The sequence below is a fragment of the Carcharhinus amblyrhynchos genome, chromosome 34 (genome assembly GCF_965287045.1).
Source record: "Carcharhinus amblyrhynchos chromosome 34, sCarAmb.v2.hapA, whole genome shotgun sequence".
Classification (NCBI taxonomy): domain Eukaryota; kingdom Metazoa; phylum Chordata; class Chondrichthyes; order Carcharhiniformes; family Carcharhinidae; genus Carcharhinus; species Carcharhinus amblyrhynchos.
This window is the reverse complement of record NC_137357.1, coordinates 21,929,028-21,945,441: the sequence shown is the minus strand read 5'-3', so window position 1 is coordinate 21,945,441 and position 16,414 is coordinate 21,929,028.

The window sequence follows — 16,414 nt, the reverse complement described above, 5'->3', positions numbered from 1 at the left end:
GTAAAGGTTTCTAATCGGATTGTAACCCAGCAAAAAGCAGCAACATTTCAAAATGACAAAATTAAAATCATTATTTTTAAAAAGCAATCAATGCCCAAGAACACTTCTTCAGCCAATGTTAAATGATCGTTACTGAAACACTAAATAACACAATTATCAGCTAAGGTAGCAGCTAAACTGTTTAAAGTCCAGTGTCCTGGCAAATATCTTTTGCCAAAGCAAATCTCAACTCTCCTGTGAGGTGCGTGATACCAACACAATTGCTCTTAATACATGAAAGCAGAGATCAAAGAAACACAACCAAGTTGGGTTCCCTAACACCACAACATCAGCCTTTTCCCCTAGAGTATACTGCTAATTATATATGATCTCACTGTTTTCCAGTTCATGCTAGTTTATAAATAAATCTCCCTGCACTATATGGCTGTTGACAGGCAAAGGTAAGCTATTTCTTCTTATCAATCTGCATTTAGCAGGATCAGAAGGAGGAAAAAAAAATCTACTCAGTAATGCACGCTTCAGCATTCCATTTCAATTCTACTTAATACGTCTTCTTTCAGTGATCTTTGCTGTGATTGAAGATACAGCTCTTCATTCCTGCATTTAACTCGATCATTGTTTCTTCAGAGGATATATGTCGGAACACTGACAGCCTGACTTGAATCTCTGTACCCATTCCTCTCACCATTTCAAAATCATAGGCACTCACTACAATAACTTCACTCCTGTGTCTTGACACTTGCTCTCCAATCCTTTGCCTTGCTGCTTTATTACTCTCCTTCAAAAATCTCCTGAAGATTTAAATCTCCAAACATGCTTTCTATCATCAACCCTAAATTCTCACCCCCTTCTCAGTATTGACATGGTCCCCTGATAAAATGAGTTGCACCATTTTATTACTTGGGATGTTTTACTACAATTAAATATAAATGTTTAAATGCAAATTCCTGTTTGAAAGGCATTGGGTGGAATTTTCTAAAGATATTTCACAGTGCCATTGCGCGAGAAAGCAGGAGAGTGCTGCGGTGGATTCTTTGGCATGCTCTGCATCGCAATCTTTTAACACTTAGTGTAATGAGAGGACTTCCATGTTAGAATGGCACATGGCACCAGGCACATGATTCATCCAATGTAGTTGCAGCTGCATAAGCCGGAGAAGTGAGGACCCACTAAACCTTCATTTGTATGAGCTAGCTCAAGTAAGTTGCAAGCTGGCCAAACACTTTTTCCTCCCTCGCACTGAGCCATGTGCCTTCTTTTGCAGGACGCAACCCTGGCCCATCAGGAGTGCTCCCCCCTCCCCGTGGTCCCCACTGTGACCTCCATCGACAATCGGGAAGGTTCAAGGAAAGACCCGAAGAAGCCCCTGAGGAAAGCAACTATCAGTCGACATAGGGATCACATGCACTATTCACTTGTGCAGATACAGCCAACTCAATGTGCACTACACAGCCTTTGATGGACGTTCCCGCATCCACCTGATGTACGAGGGTTCAGACAGGCAGGTGTCTCCTGGAGCCATGGAAACAGCTGTCCCCCACCCTCGTCTGAGCTGCTGGGCTCATTTCTTCTGAAGCTGCTGGAGATGCAAAGGCAAAGCCGAGGATTGCCAGAGGGGCTGTCAGCAACATTCCAGTAACTGCAAGGCTGCTTGGAGGGGTCCCACAGCCTTCAGGTACTGGAGGTGGTGCCAGCATTGCATGGCACCCAGGCCAACACTGTCAGAGTGGGGACCACTAAACAGTCTGGTGCAGGAAATGCTAGCAATGGGTGGCAGGGTCCATGGCATTGCAGAGTCTCAGAGGATGATGGCTGAGGACCTCAGGAAGACGCTGGAGACAAAGCGGCCCATTCCTCCAGGCTTCGAGAATGTGGCACAGCCATAGTAGGTCATTGCTACAAGCCTTGAGGGTTGGCCCAGACCCAGAGGACTCTTGCAGCAACAGGCCTCAAGAGCCCAGTCTTGGAGGGCTACTGCCATGGGGCTCCAGAATTTGGGCCAGACTCAGAGGGCTAACAATGAGGGGATCCAGAGCTTTATCCAGACTCAGAGGGGCCATCGCTGGGGGCTTGTATATTATAGTGCAGACACAGTTTGAGCGTCCAGGAGTGGCAGAGCCAGTTGACACAGAGGCCTCTGGAGTTCACTTCTGCTGCCCCACCATCAAGTGTCGCAGGGGCCAATGAGCACTCTGAGGGAGGAGGAAACACTGAAGCCCATGCCAAGGCCTTTCACTATGGAGACCCTAGCTGATCCCATCCTGTCTGAATCTCCCCTTTCTGACACCAGTGCATCTAACAGGCAGCAGGCTCAACTGAGTGGCGTGCCTACATCCAATACACCTGAAAGTTGTTCAGGACTCTCCTGGTCCCTGCCCCCCCACGGGGCACCTGCCAAGGGCATCGCAGGCCACATAGCTGACTGCCTCCACCTCTTATGTGCATCCTGGGGGAGTAGTTCAGAGTAGCAGTAGGTTACGTAAGGTTAGGAAGTAGTAGGGTCACCAAGAGGGCACGGATGAAGGCATGTGCTTGTTACAGTTTTGGTAATTGACAATTTGCAAATCACTAATAAATGTTATTGTACCCCATAGCTGTGACTAGTCTGTGACCCACCTCCCAAAGTGATTTTTGTACCCTGACCATATGCATAGAGGTGGAGATCGTTGTTCAGCACAAGAGGCCCTTTGGTCCACCAAGTCTGTGATCCCCACTTTCCAGCACCTTGGCCGGAACCCTGAATGCTGTGGTACTCCAAGTATTCATCCAAAAATGCCGTGAGGGTTACGAGGTCACGGGTCCTCACCAATCTGCTCCAGGCTCTGCTGGCCCTTCAAGCAGTCCCAGCAATGGGGACCATATAGGTCAACAGTGACAGACAGCTTTGGATGGCATCCCCAACACCTACTGGAACCCTATCCCTGCAATGGGCTGCATGGTGGTGCCTTCATTCCTCAACTAGACGTTGGCCTGGGGCCAATGCACAGTCAGAGAATATGTAGTAATCAAATTTGTGTTGCATCAGGGCAACATTACAATGTGCTGCATACCAAGTGATCATCACCCTCTTGCCTGGACCAATAACTCACATGGCCAACTCAGGCCCATTACCCTGGTGTGATGTCACTGAGAACTATGCTGGGAGATGTGGATAAGGGGACGGGGATGGGGATGGGGGTGGGGTGTTTAGGTGCTTGGGGGTTGAATCTGCAAGCCACCATGCCTCCTAGCCACAGAACCTTACGACGATGAGGGCGTCCCTCACTGTCCTGTCCCACCAGACCCTTGCAGTTGCCTCTCCTCCGTTCTCTAGCTCCTTCTTAGTCTTGAACTCCACATCTCCTCTTCCATAATGTCTCCCTGTTGATGCACCAGGTTGTGGAGAACACAGCAGACTACCACGATCCAGGAGACTCTCAAAGAGCTGTACTGGAGGGCCTCGCCAGAGCAGCCCAGGCAGTGGAACCCGATGCACTTCTTGATGATGGACTGGGTGGCAGGATGAGTCTCATTGTAACAGATTTCTGGATTGGTGTGGGGCCTCCGCACTGGTGACCATGACTGCAGCGGGCTGCCCTTATCCCCCACGAGCCATCTTGGCAGCCTGGGGTAGTCCTCAAAGACCCTGGGGATATCTGAGCTATGCAGATTGTAGCTATTGTGCAAACTTCCTGGGTGGTAATCACACATGTGCATGATGTCCACAAAGTGGTCATACACAGCCTGAATGCTAACCCTTTTTGATTGATGAAGGACAGATTTGATTGTAAGCTACTAAACTACTCGGCCAGCATAGTGGGGCTGAAAAATTTCCTTCCCTGTTATCATATTGTGCAGGAAGCTAAATAAGGGACTGTGCTTGTTTCTGCAGATGCCAGTTTGCAATGATTGTGGTTTCCATTTCAGTGAAGAGGCACACATGTGAAATAACAATTGAAAAAATACAACAGGTGGGAATGACATTTCTTGTACAATTTTGTAATTCGTAGGATCCTTCGTCAACAATTTAGATGATGCCAAAGAATCACAAGGTCCTATTCAAGGAGTAATGACAGAAACATTGAGCGGTATTCTCCCATTTTGAGACTTAAGTGCAATGGTAGGCAGCTCCGATGACACCTTTCCTGCTGGCCAGAAAGGCGTGATCTTGTGCCAGATTATGCATTTGAAACCTCAGTAATTATTCACAGATGAGTTCACCTAGTAACCTGCTGGACCACGAGTCCAGCACACTCATATCACTCTCTCTAGCCCACCTGTCTTCACTAGACCTTGCAGGATGTCAGCAACCCAGAAGAAAAAGGTTCACAGCCTCAAGAACTTTGTTCCTCAATTCAACAACCCTCCTCCTGAGCTCTTCACACAGGGTACCCATACCCTACTTATACCTCTACTCCTGCATCTGGATCTTCATGCATCCCGTTTCAGAAAATATACGGTATCTATTTGAACCCATTGTTTGTGAACTTTTCATGTAGCCTTGTCGGCAGTCCCAGTTGAACTTCTGACCTTTGTTGTGGCTGCATGACTGTTGCTGCACAGTCCCATCCAGATAGACACCGGTGTGTTGCACCAAGGGAAAGGAGACCGATGTACTCCGCAACCCCACTGAGTGTACTGATCTGTGATGGTGTCAAACAGTGGCTCACGGTTCCGGCAGCACAGTGATGTCCATAAGGACCAGCTTGGCATGGAGATGGGGATCAGGAACTGATGTGCCCTGTCAGAGTGGTGTGCAGTATATCAGGAACAGCGCACCATCGTGGCAGAAAGTTGATACACCCATCTTAAAGTCTGTTGCGAACTGAAAACGGCATTGTGTACATCACTCTTCATTTATTTGTGCTAGACCAATTTCATGCTGAATTGATGCAAGATTGGAAGGCCTGATGGGATGCCAAACAGGAGCTGTCTTAATGAGTATTCAAGTGATTCAAGATGCAAGTGAATGCAAATGGCATTCACACCACCAGCTAGTGCGAAGACTGATCCTCTATTAACCTGACATTGGGATAATTGCAACATGATTTTACGGCAATAGGTTTCCAACATTTTAGCGACTGCTAAATTTTCTGCTTCTACTCACCACCAAACCTGCCATGGGCAGGTTGGGAGAATTCTGCCTAACAAGTTTTCACCATTGTTCATAGGTTTTTCTTTCTTTTTATTTCTAACATTTATGTTTTAAAATAATTTACTACAAACTTGATGGCCTTCAGTTCTACTTTCTTGTTTTATTTTGAATTAATATTCAGGGTTATCTTTATCTGCTTCACATCTACATTGAATGTGATGGTTCTTTCGAAGAGAGCATCATCTCTAACCTTTCCTTATAACTCATTTTCTCAGTTCAGGATTACTGTTCTCCACACCGTGTCCTCTCTTCTATCATTCTGCAAAGTGTAGACTAGAAATTGATTCTTCGTGGAAACTATGACCATCATGCTGTAAAATCTCAGTCTTCATTTGGAGACTGTTTCTCTGCTATTCTCTGTTTCCTAAGCTGGGACTCTTAATAGCTTTGCCAATTTGGACAGATGTAAATTGAATTATAGATTTGGAGTACATTAGAAACCAAAGCTTTAGTTGTGTTTAACTAAGCTTAAATATTTCAACTTCCACACTCTTTCACCTCCTTGCATCATCACAGTGCTCAAATCAAAATTTTTTTGTGTTCATTCAGAATTATGGCATCACAGGCTGGGTCAACATTTATTGCCCATCCCTAATTACCCTTGAACTAAGTAGTTTGTGAGATCATTTCAGAGACCTTTGCTTCGCTCTGGAGTCACATGAAGGTCAGACCAGGTAGGGTGGTAGATTTCCTTCCCAAAAGGACATCAGTGAACCAGATGGATCTTCACAATGATTGGCAATGGTTTTATTCTTGTTAGATTCTTAATTCCAGATTTTATTAAATGTTTTGCATTGTCCCTGAACTCATTCTTTTGTGGAACTTATGAATAATTAATTTAGTTCTTCCTTCCTCCAATACTTGAGGCTGTTTCAGCTCATGCTTGATGCTATGATGGTCGTGGGGAATCATCAATAGATCTCCTCATGGGCCTCGTAGAATACGAGCTGCCCGATTAAGCGAGGCTCACCCAGCAAGGATGGAACAGTGGGAGCTTAAAACCAGCTGGCTCCACACAGGAAGTCAAAAGATCCTTGACCTGTATGCTAGCTGCAGAAGCAGTACTTTCTGCATGTTGGAAATAAAGGGTGTTGGTGATGGAAGACTGACCTTGGCAAGATTATTACATTCATGACGAGGAAGAAAACTACATTTTTTCTTCCCTCTGGACAACCTTTATTGTCGGGAAAGAAAAATGCCTCTTTTTGGGAAACTTGAATCCTATGATGCAATCATAGAAGACCGGGCCAAATATGTAGTGTGCATGCATTATTTTTTCAGGCTAACAATATTGAGAAGAATGAGAAGCCGAAAGTAGTCCTCTTGAAGGCATACTGGGTCCCAAACTTCAGTATAATAAAAAACCTGACCTACCTGGATGCCCCTGACACCAAAACCTTTAATGAATTGGTGGACTTGGTTAAAGACTTGATTGTGACCTCAAGCCTTCTATTATACTTCAGTGATAACAGTTTTAACGCAGCAGGGCAAATACTGGGAGAACCTGTCATCATATTTCTGACCAGGCCACCAAAATTGGCACTGTACATTGAAGCCACCCCTGAAAGACATGTGGTGAGAGAGTGGTTTGCTTTTCTCTCAGAGGGACATTCGTCTTTGGAAATCTCTTCCCCAAACATCAGTGGAAACTAAGTCATTGAATACATGCAATAGATTTTTGATCAATAAGGGAGGTCAAGGGTAATGTGAGACAGACAGGAGAGTGGTGTTGGTCACATCACTTAACTAAATATCACAGCAGACTTGAGGTGCCAAAGTGGCCAATACCTGCTTATCATTTTTGCATGTTTATGTTATCTTGAGCTGTATTATTCCCCAACCATATTCCCTACTGATATCCACCCTTTGTAGCCAAGCTATACTATAATTTTTTTCAATGAATAAAAGATTTGGAAACCGAAGACATAAATGAGTAAAATCACCCAGTTTTTAATATTTTTTTCTTTGACAAGCTGACAACATGTATTATGTTGTCAGAAATGTATTTTGATTGTTTATGGAAATCTTGTTATCACAGAGATTTATCTCTGGGACTTTGCTAACATGCATGTTGGATTGCATAGTGGAGCAGGGAATTTTTTGGGGCATGAATTTCAGCAATAGCAAGGAACGTTAGCTTTGGGAAATGGAGTGTTTTCCACTTCAGGGACTAAATGTCATTATGAAATAGCTCAGGCCAGGGACAAAATAAAACTCTTACACCAAATACTCCCAGAGAAAGGAAAACAAAAGAGAAAGAGCAAATCTTCCACTGCACTGTTCCACCAAACACTCCCAGAGCAGGTACAGAAATAGTAAATACATGGTAAAGCTATCCTACTATATCTTGCAAGGGATTTCACCCCAAACCTTTGAAAAATGCCCCTCACTTCAAACTCAATTTAACCTCTTTGGCACTGTAGCTCCCAAACATCTTACCAAGAACCATAATCTCACCAAATGCTGAAGAGCCACTTTGAGCAATGCAGCAACGCATTGTAAATCTGATCAAATTATGGATCTGCATCAATGATGCAGAAATGAGCTCCTGATTTCAATAATCAAAATGCTAGCAGTTCAGAACTGGAGGCCACAAGAACAACTGATAGTTGTATGGGGCCTTGAATATATTGAAATGTTGCAAGGTGTTCCAAAGGAGCATGGCCAACAGCTTGGTTAAAGGTGTAGGGTTCAAGCTATTTACCATTTATATAGATGATCTGGAGGAGGGAACCGAGTGCAGGGTGTCGAAATTTGCTGATGACACCAAGATTGGGGGAAAGGCAAATTGTGCAGAGGGTGTGGAGAGTCTGCAGAAGGATCTAGATAGGCTGGGCGAATGGGCCAGGAAATGGCAAATGGAATTTAATGTTGGCAAGTGTGAGGTGGTCCACTTTGGTAGGAAGAATGGTAGGAAGGACTATTACTTACATGGCGAAAAACTGCAGCAGGCGACGGTGCAGAGGGACCTCGGGGTCCTTGTGCATGAGTCGCAAAAACCCAGCTTGCAGGTGCAGCAGGTGGTCAGGAAGGCGAATGGGATGCTGGCCTTCATAGCGAGGGGGATTGAATATAAAAGTAGGGAGGTCTTGCTGCAGCTGTATAGGGCATTGGTGAGGCCGCAGCTGGAGTACTGTGTGCAGTTTTGGGCGCCGCACCTGCGCAAGGATATTTTGGCCCTGGAGGGAGTGCAGAGGAGGTTTACTAGGCTGATACCGGAGTTGAGGGGGTTGAGCTATGAGGAGAGGCTGAATAAACTAGGCTTGTACTCGTTAGAGTTTAGAAGAATGAGGGGAGATCTCATTGAGACGTATAAGATGATGAATGGGATGGATAGGATAGAGGTGGAGAGACTCTTCCCACTCAAAAAAGACAGTAGGACTAGGGGGCACAGCCTCAAGATAAAGGGGAGACGGTTTAGAACGGAGTTGAGGAGGAACTTCTTCACTCAAAGGGTGGTGAATCTCTGGAATTCTCTGCCCGTTGAAGTGGTGGAGGCTGCCTCGCTAAATATTTTTAAGAAGCGGGTTGATGGGTTCTTGATAAGAGAGGGGATTAAGGGTTATGGAGAGAGGGCGGGAAAGTGGAACTGAGCCACGACAGATCAGCCATGATCTTATTGAATGGCGGGGCAGGCTCGAAGGGCTAGATGGCCTACTCCTGCTCCTATTTCTTATGTTCTTATGTTCTTATGTAGTGTGCTAAATGAAGGAGTGAGGCAGAGAAGTGTACTGAGGCAAAAATTTCAGAACTTGGGGCAGAGTTAATGTAAGGCATGCCGCCAATGGCGGAGCAGTTATCATTGGCAGTGAACAGTGGGCCAGAGTTAGAAGGGTCGATATCTTGGAGTGCTGTGGGGCAGGAGGAGATTGACACGGTGTGGGAGGAGCAAGGTCTTGGAAAGTTTCTAAAATTAACAACGAGAATTCTGAATGGGAACCAATTTAAGTCAGCGAGCAAGGGATGAGAGGGAACAAGATAAGACATGGATAGCTGATGTTAGCATGTCCTCAGGATTATGGATGGTAGAATGTGGGAGACCTACCAGGAATGCTTTGGAAGAGTCAAGTCCAGAGATAATGAAGGGAGAGGAAAAAGAAAGAATTTATTGTTCGATCAAATTGTTCCATTTCAATTGGTCACTTGTTGTGCAGCAAATGGGATGTCCCCATCTCCAAACAGCATTCCCTTATCTCCTTTTAATATTGACCACGAGAAAGAAAGACAGAAATGATTTCTACTCAGTCAATATCTCACAATCTATGCTACAAATTGATTGGGATAATCCAATTTAATCTGTGCTGATTTCCTGACTCCTGAAGGAAAGGATTAATAATACTTTTTGTCTTTTTAGACATTTAAACATTGAATTTAAACTGAAACGTTAGCGCTATATAGAAATCATTGGAGAGTTGAGGAAGCTTTGCTACCTGAAGGACTGGTTTGAAAAATCAACCAAAAAGACAGGAAGGATGCAAATTCTGCATAACTAATAAACAATATTAAATTATATGAAAAAACTACTGAGGCAGTTAAAAAAGCAGGTCAGGAGCAGTTCTGCACCCAAACAAGGTGTACTATTTCCAGTTATCCATAAAGCATTGAAATAATTGCACGTGGTGTTGACATTACAAAGAAGCTGAACATCAACTGACACATTGTCCTTCCTTGAGGCCTGATTTAACAAATTTGGACCCTCTCCGGATAATTCACAACCAATTAGCAAAAACCCATAAAAATGAGACTTGTGTCAGGTTCACTGCAATCAATGAGAGTCTGAGGGAAGCTCTGCTGAGAAGAGGATATATGAGAAAAAGAGGTGAATTAAGTCATTAAAGTTACCATTAACTGAATAACATTTGATACGCACTGTGCCTTCACTCTCACAAAATGCTGAACATAATCCTGGCTTTTCAGGTTAGTTTCCAGACAGGTGGAACAGGGCAGGAATGGTTTGCCTGTTTTATCAAGATTCTAGGAACTAGTGGTTGTCATCAAAATCCTCCCAGATGGATTTGTGGCCCATGTTACAACCAATTCCAGAAACAAATGGAGTAAGAACTCTACCATAGATAAAAGGTGGAAGGGCTGCAAGTGAGCCACTTGTTATGAGTTGAATTTCTGATGCTCGTTGCCATGGATATGTAAAATCTGCTTGAGGCCTTGTTTCTCCATCAATAATGTGATATTTTACAATAAACATAAGCTTTTACACCCAAAAATAATCTGAATTGTTACCTCTGGGATTACAATGCTAATATCCTGCAATAAAGTAAAAAGGGACAGCTCTGTTTTACTCATGAAGCCCTGTGATCTGGGCCTATTTAATGTTTCCTTACATTTTTAAATTCAGTTTTAATATACTACATTGAATAACTGTCTCAAGATGTTGTACATTGGAGAATATTGCTGTGTTTCATGGCTGTAATGCAAAACAAAGATGGGAATACTGATCTTTCTTTGATGTCAGATGTGAATTGCATTGTGGAGATGTTGGTAAAAGAGAGTCTTCTCCTTGGAATATTAGGGAAAACCTACCCCTCAATTAAAAACAAATTCAATGTATGCAGGTAAAGAGTCATCACCTATTTTGGAAGACTGCATTGAAGTTGAAAGGAGAAGAAGTGAAAGCAAACTAAATCAGGGAATCAACTCTTAAGTTTTCAAAGTCTGAAGGTTGGTGAATCATGGAAGGAAATGAAATCCACAGTTTTCATCTGCAAGCTAAGACTGAGTTGAAAATGGAATGGTCTGAGTCCTGATTTCAACACAATGAGACAATACAGAGGAGAAAGATAATGAGGATGGTCAATAAAATTGAGCCATTGAAGACTGGATATGCTTCTGGTAGAAACTCTATGAATGTCAGAGAAAGTTAACAGTTGTCAAGGAGAAAAGCAAATGTTTTGTTCTAACATGAGAGCATTAAGATTCAGACATGGAAAGGATAAGTACAAAAGAGATCAGGGTGTGTTTAAATTAATAATTCCATGTAGCTCTCGACATCTGAATCTTCTCATTGAGTCAATTAAAACCACTAAATTATTAATGTCTCATTTCATCTTAACACTAGTCACAAAGAAATTGCTGCCTCTGATTGTGTTTTTGTGGCCTGTTTAATCACTGCGAGCCCTGGTAATTAAACTGTTGTTCTTGTCTGACAGTCAATAAATTACACGATCTTAATGCTTGGTAATTGCGCAAGCTCTTCCACATGCTGAGCCAATTACACCAGCAATTATATAGCGCTTTGCAAACAAAGGATGAATAATGGAGCATCACGGCTGTCCTGGTGACTGAGTTCCCACACAATTATGTTTTAGGGGCAGTATTGTGGGGAGGTTTCTCATTGACAGTGCTCAATGGTCTTGTTCCACCCAATCACTGCAACCACCTCCAGCCATATGTCACCACACATGATTCCTTTAGTATATTATCTGTTGTTCCATGTCTCCTCCGTTCCTACATTGTTTCTTCAGCTACTCCCTCCTCTTGTCACTTCTTTCCCTGTAATTGAAAGACTTCTTTAAAAATGCTTTCCACAGAACCATAGAAAATTACAGCTCAGAAACAGGCCTATTGGCCCTTCTTGTCTGTGCCGAACCATTTTTTGCCTAGTCCCGCTGACCTGCACTTGGACCATATCCCTCCACACCCCTCTCATCCATGAACCCGTCCAAGTTAAATAGAACATAGAACACTACAGCGCAGAACAGGCCCTTTGGCCCACGATGTTGCGCCGACCAGTTAAAAAACAATGACCCACTAACCTAAACCAATCCCTTTTCGTCCATAAACCTATCCACGGATCTCTTAAACGCCCCCAAACTAGGCGCATTTACAACTGCATTTACAACTAAGTTTTTCTTAAATGTTAAAAGTGACCCCACATTTACCACTTTATCCAGCAGCTCATTCCACACTCCCACCACTCTCTGCGTGAAGAATCCCCCCCAAATATTCCCTTTAAACTTTTCTCCTTTCACCCTTAACCCATGCTCTCTGGTTTTTTTCTCCTCTAGCCTCACTGGAAAAAACCTGTTTGCATTCACTCTATCTATACCCCATCAAAATCTTATACACCTCTATCAAATCTCCCCTCATTCTTCTACGCTCCAGAGAATAAAATCCTAACCTATTCAATCTCTCTCTGTAACTCAGCTTCTCAAGTGCCGGCAACATCCTCCTGAACCTTCTCTGCACTCTTTCAACCTTATTTTCATCCTTCCTGCAACTAGGTGACCAAAACTGTACACAATACTCTAAATTCGGCCTCACCAATGCCTTATATAACTTCACCATAACACTCCAACTTTTATACTCGATACTCTGATTTATAAAGGCCAATGTACTAAAAGCACTCTTTACGACCCTATCCACCTGTGACGTCACTTTTGGTGAATTCTGTACCTGTATTCCCGGATCCCTCTGTTCAACTGCATTCTTCAGAGTCCTACCATTTACCCTGTATGTCCTACTTTGATTTGTCCTTCCAAAGTGCAATACCTCACATTTGTCTGCATAAAATTCCATCTGCCATTTTTCAGCCTGTTTTTCTAGTTGGTCCAAATCCCTCTGCAAGCTTTGAAAACCTTTCTCACTGTCCACTACACCTCCAATCTTTGTACCATCAGCAAATTTGCTGATCCAATTTACCACATTATCATCCAGATCATTGATATAGATGACAAACAACAATGGACCCAGACCAATCCCTATGGCACACCACTCATCACAGGCCTCCACTCAGAGAAGCAATCCTCCACAACCACTCTCTAGTTTCTTCCATTGAGCCAGTGTCTAATCCAATTTACTACCTCCCCATGTATTCTCCTTGATGTGCTTTTGTTGCTCCCCAATTTCTTTGTCTCCCATTTATTTCTCGCCTTTCAATTTCCCTGTGATTGAAATTGCACAGAATAATATTGTGCCAGTGTATTGAGAAACTGAATCATCATGTTCTTGTACTTGTAATCCTAAGAACTGAGATTTTACAAATGATTATGCCTAGGATAAAACATCAAATACACATCAGGAATTCAATCTCAGAAGATATCATGGTGGCAAATACTTGGCAAAACTTGTGGGTAGTGTCCAGACCCACACATGCGTTCCCAGTTGGTGCATTTTTATGCTTCCAGTGTTCTAGGAATAACACTTTCTATCTAAGCTCCTCCCCAAATGGTCAAGGGCTACATTCCTGACCTGAGATGGATGAGGCAAAGGAAGTTACAATTACCTTGTGGGTTAGGAAAGTGCAATAAATTCATGCAGGCTATCGCAACAGATCTCTAGCTGACGACTGTGCCAGGAAGTATAGCTGTGTATAGGGTGAGAATGATTTGAGTTCAGCTGTGAAAAGAATAGCTGTCATAGCAGATCATCAGTGCTCAGTGTCAAGATACACACGGGGAGTGGCCACTTGAGTGAGGTATCAGATGTGCTGGAAATGCATCCCAGAAACTGTACAACTTCACCCGCCACAGAATCGGAATGGGCAAGGGTCTGACAATGGAAATCTCTGTTGACCTCAGGTGGAAATTTTATGCCTTGGCTGAGTGAGGCCATAAAATTCCACCCAATGTTTCAGATCATGAGGAGGAAACAGAGATAAAAAATATAATGAAGGTCAACAAAGATTTCCATTGTTGGACCCTCGCATGCCCGGATTCCATGGCGGGGGAAGTAGTAGAATTCCAGTGACATATAATGGACCTATGTGAAAATGAAATACATCAGTGACCATTGCATTGAAGTTGAGTATGTTATCCAGTGGAGAAATTAATCTTTTGTATTGCCACAAAATACAGGCTGCTAAGATAAAACTCAACCCTCATCACCAAATTTTGATATGGTACATGATTTCAGCATGTAGAATTCATCAATTCCTGATAATTTAGTTACTTTGAGCAGTTTCTTGAAAAAATTGAATTATCCACTTATTGGAATTAGGCAACAAAGAAAGTGACTGAAAATGCCTTGGAGTGTGTGCAACTTTGGAGTGAGAGGGTTGTTCTTTGAGGAAGGATTGAGTAGAATTTGCTTATGTGCTCTAGATTTTGGAAGAATGAGGGATAATCACATTGAAGCATGTAAGACTTTAAGAGGACTTCACAGATGCTGAGAGACTATTTCCTTGGTTGGAGAGTCTACAACTGGACCTATGGCCTCAGGGTGAGAAGTTCACCACTTAGAATTGACATGAAAAATATGTTGACTTAAAAGAATTGTAAATCTTTGGAATTCTCCAGCCCAAACTGCTGTGGATGATCAGTTGTTGAGTATATTCAAGGCTGAGTGATTGATAGATTTTTGGACTCTTAAAGAATTATGGATATGGGGATTTGGTGGGAAAATGGAGTTGAGTTCAAACATCAACCATAACCATAAAGAACATAGAACAGGTTTTCGAGCTGATCCTGTTTATGTTCTTCTGAAATTAGTGTTGAAAAAACCCAAATAATTTGAATTAAATGATTTTGAATTCCGAGGAGATAATGGTATAATTATAGTCCTGTGTGTTGGGATGTTGGCAAATTAATTTACTGAAACGAATGCATTGTGATACCAGTTATTCATTTACTTCCAGATGACACTACTTTATCAGAATTCCATTTTGATTGTATTTTGCTGAAAACGAATGGTAAGATAAAATTAAAGCTTTTAATATTGCAATCATTTTGACTTGTTGCTAAATTTTCCTGCAGTTTTTTAAGTGGTGTTCCATTAGTCATTTGCACATGCTGCACTGGTTTGTGTTTTGTGTAATAACTTCAGTCAGGCCTTTGAGGTTGCCCTATTGGAGTATGAACTCCCCAATTAAGGATCCAATTGATGGACCATTCAGGGAGTCTTTGTCTTGTATTAAGCCGGGAGTGTCAGTTCCTCTGACACCCCTGGAGATAGACTGCTGACTGCGAGCACTCTGTGTACTGCTGTTAGAGTTTTTAAATAAAGTGATTTTGGTGAAGGGACTTCTGCCTCCAAGGATTTAATACATTTTGTTGGACCATGGGTAGAGAGATAGGTTGGGGAGGGGCGGGGGGTGGGGGGGGGGGTGGTGCGGTGTGGGCACAACAACAACATAAAAAAAATTATGGGTGCGATTGTCCTGTGCCATTGCCCTGCTCAAGTAGTGTAGTGGGGCAGGAACCAAAAAATCAGATTCAGGCCTGACGTCTGGGCACAATTGTCCTGGACCACTTAGGGCACAAGGCTGATTTAAATATTCATAACCTAATTTAAATGTGTTTGGCGAGCTCCTGATACTACTTTTTGGGCTCACTTAGCTCTCTGACCTTGCCTGTGGAGGTTCCCACTGGTGAGGATCACAGCTGGTCCCCACCAACAGGGAACAGACATGATGGACTCGGTGGGGCTGTAGGCTATAGAACCATGGGTGGTCTGGAGTGGGTGGGGGCAATGACCCATGCCTGGCACTCAGGCAGTGCCCACAGATACCAGGCAGTGTCAAAGGGGTGTGGGTTGAGGGGGCAGGGCCTCATGAGGGGCAGGGCCAGATGGGCCAGAGCCATCTGGGGAGGGGAGGAGGTCAGTCAGAGGAGAGAGAAAGTGGGAATTCTGCATCGGGGATGTGGGAGCTGGTAGTAGGATCAGCAATTATGGGTTGGAGCTGCCGATTGCGAGGTCACCAATCAGGGTGGGAAAAAGGAGGAGAGTGGTGATCAGGGAGGCCGGTGATCTGGGTGGTGGCAGCGATAAGGAGGCTGCGATTGTGGGGTCTGATGTGGTTGATGGCAATTGGAGGAGGTCTGTGGGGGGGTGTGGTGATCGGAGAGGGGATTGGTGAGGGGTGGGTTCTGTGGCAACAGGCATGGGAGTGGTAGGGTGTCAGTAGATCTCCCATAAAGTGTGTAGACTTGTACACAGTATATGGGATATCAGGAAGCATGTAGCATGCAGCTGACTTTCCTGATGAGCTTAGTCCCCCCACATTAGTGTCAAACTCCTTACTGCCAAAATAATTGACCAAGTGTGGGAAAATTACGTGTGGTAGCTTTCTGAAAAAAATGGAAACTCTCCAGTTTTCACACTCCACACTTGTGGGTGGAGATTAGGAACAGCAAAGGGAGGAAGACGCTGGTGGGTGTCGTCTATGGGCCCCCAAATAATGATCTGGAGGTGGGGCGGGCTATTAACGCGCAAATAAATGCGGCATGCAGGAATGGAACGGCGATAATTATGGGGGATTTCAATCTACATATTGATTGGTCGACCCATGTTGGACATGGTGGGCTTGAGGAAGAGTTCTTGGAATGC